The sequence below is a fragment of the Microtus ochrogaster genome, linkage group LG8, assembly GCF_000317375.1.
Source record: "Microtus ochrogaster isolate Prairie Vole_2 linkage group LG8, MicOch1.0, whole genome shotgun sequence".
Taxonomy (NCBI): Eukaryota; Metazoa; Chordata; class Mammalia; order Rodentia; family Cricetidae; genus Microtus; species Microtus ochrogaster.
The window spans coordinates 23670605-23673671 of NC_022033.1; positions in this window are offsets into that span (position 1 = coordinate 23670605).

Consider the following 3067-nt stretch of genomic DNA (forward strand, 5'->3'; position numbering starts at 1 on the left):
AAAAAAAAAAAGATTTTCCCTCTGTGGCCCAGCTGTCCTTGAATCTGTATATTCAGGGGATCTTCCCACTGCAGCCTCCTGAGTACCCAGGACTGCAGGCTTGTGCAGGATGTATAGTTGAATATTTTGGGAGGATGAGCCTTGGCCTCTACAACCCTGGGTAGTATAATCTTTTAACCTACTAGGTAAACACAGTTTAATCATCCTAAAATGGGGCAATATTATGTCCCCCCCCCCAGCAACCATCTTGATCCTTGACATATAACAGATGCTCAGTCAGTGTTTGTCGAATGACTATCGAGCAGCTTTTCAAAAGCAAGTGTCATTGCTAATGGGTCCCCTGGGAAAGCCCAGAGAAAGGAAGTGCTCCATCTGGAACCAGACTATGCCAACCTCTCTCGCCCCCCCCCCCCCGTCAGTCAGTGTCTGCCCTGGTGGTGTTGAATGAGATCTAGCCCTCAGCTTTTCTACTGTGGTGTTGGGGGTGAGCAGCACAGGCGTGGGGACAGGCAGACCCCAGGGCTGGGGATCCAGTGTGGGCCAGCTTCTGTCACTAGCTGGGCTCATGAGCACCATTCCTGAATGAGCCTCATTTCCCCATCTGTGCAGAGGCTCGTGTGCTCTCTTGGTCCTTCCCAGTTCTGACACATCCCAGGATTGGCAATGAGTAATTTCACAAACTGTTCTCGAGAAAGACACTCTTGGTATCTTCCAAAGCACCTCAGAGTCTATAGAAGACCGTCTAATCCCTTATGCCTCCATGTCTGGAGAGCTTGAGGGAACTGAAGCAAGGTCTAGGCGCCCGTCTTTTACAGGAAATTGAACTGAAACCCACCCTTGAGAGCTTCAATGTGATTGTTTTCAGACAGGATCTCATGTAGCCCCGGCTGACTATGTAGCCGAGGATGGTCTGGAACTTCTGGTCTTCCTGCATCGACCTGCTGGGGTTACAGGTGTGTGCAGCTATACCCAGCTGTGGGAACTGTAATTTTTGGCTCCCTCCACATGTTTATTATAAAGATATATCAATTCATTGTCAAAGATTCTCTGTCAAACACATTTTCTGGAATGGGCACAAGTGTCCCTTACTTTTTTGTGTGTAATATTTATTATTTTTTTTTCTGTATATAGCCCAGGCTATCCTGGGACTTAAGCTTTTCTGGCCTTGGCCCTCTAAATGCTGGAGATACAAGTGTATTTCTCTAGAAGCTGCTTGCAAAATGCATATTCCTGAGCTCTCGGAGATTCTAAATTGGATCTGGGTGTGGAGGCACAGACCTGTGAGCAAGCACTCAGGAAGCCGAGGCAGGAAGAATACCTTGATTCAGTTTGGACAACATAGCAAGATTCTGTCTCTTCAAAAACAAAACAAAACAAAAACAGAAGGTCAGCCAGCGTAGTGGGGCACCCCTATAATCCCAGCTTTTGGGAGACACAGAAACAAATGGGTATGAGTTCAAGGCCAGCCTGGTCTACTTAGGGAGTTCTGTAGCGCAGTCAGAGCTACAGAGTAAGACCCTGTCTTGAAACAACAACAACCAAAATATAACGAAACAAACCCCCAAAATAAAAGACCCAAGAGGTAGTGCGGAGGGCTGGAGAAGGGTGGGAGGTAGAGGTCGATTCTAAATCGGGGTAGCCCAAATTAAGAGATGCCCTATCATTTCGGAAGCCTTGGGAAATCACAGCCTGCTCGTTGCTTCCTTGCTCACCTCTGCTCCCAGCCTCCATTTCTCTCGTGAGAAATGGGTATGACAAGCAGCCCCTGCTGGGTCATCCCAAAGCAGAGTGGTCAGAGCTGGGACAGAGAAAAAGTAGCATGGAGCAATGGAGCAAGGAACCCTGGGCTGAGAACCCTCGGGAGGAAGCCATGCTTACAGAGGTCTTGCTGTCAGTTACTCTGCTTGTGGCCACCCTGCCCCCAGTGCAGGAAGCTAGTAGGTCTTGTTAAACCTTTCACATCTCTGTTCCCAGTGTTGGCACGATGCCTAGCAGAGAGGACAATACTGGTCAGATCGGCTGACCTGAGCAATGAGAAACGGTGGAGCTAGCCCGGGGCCTCAGGATAAAATGTGTGCACTCTCACCCCCTTGCGCTGTCCTGCCGCCCTAAGTGAGGTCTCATGTGGAGAGAATTTAATGGCCTATTCTCTTCACGTTGCAAGCTTTCGCTGTTTCTCTTTCCCTCTTTCCTTTCCACTGAGTCAGGAGGTCTGCACTGAAGATGGGGCACTAAGCAAGCTCTCAGACATTTCTGACTTTTTAAGACAGGGTCTCACTGTGTAGTCCTGGCTGGCCTGAAGGTCTGCTTGCCTCTGCCTAACAAGTGCGGGGATTAAAGGCAGGCGCCAGTGTGGAGTGGGCAAATGAATGAACGCAAACTGGGCGCTAGCTACTGAAGGAATTTCAACTAAAATCAGACTGACATCAAAGCCAAACGTCCCTGCCCACTTCCTGGCACCCCTCTTGTGCTTGGCTTCTAGGTGACAAGGATAGGGAAGAGCGCAGAGCTGTAAGCAAAAGGTTCTTAGGAGAGGAGATGTGGCGGAAGCGAGCTTCGGAGGTGAGCCTGAGCGTGCAGAAGAGGCAGTTTCTGGAATCTGAGCTGAGGGGGTGGAGGCCACAGGTTGAGAGTCTAGGGGTCATGTGTCATGAGGGGGACGACGCCTGCGGGACGTGCAGAAGCGAGTACGAAGTTTGTTCCGTTCTCCAGTCCCAGCCACCCACGAGTGGGCGGTGGAGGGGGCGGAGTCCCGGCGCCCACGCCTCCAGCAGGGCACGGCTGGAGGCAGAAGGGAGACGGCGCCCCGCACCGCCCGGACAAAGCCTGCGCGCGCCCCGCCCCGGGATTGGCCGCCCCGCCCCGGGTCCCGCCCTCCATGGCCGGCCCCGAACGCTGCACCCAATGTCCTTCACCGGCGCCACTGCCGTCCCAGCCGTCCCAGCCAATGGAGATGGCGCTCGGCGGCGCGTGGCTCTTTCGCGGCAAAAAGGATTTGGCGCGTAAAAGTGGCCCGGACTTTGCAGGCAGCGGCGGCCGGGGCGGAGCGGGATCGAGCCCTCGCCGC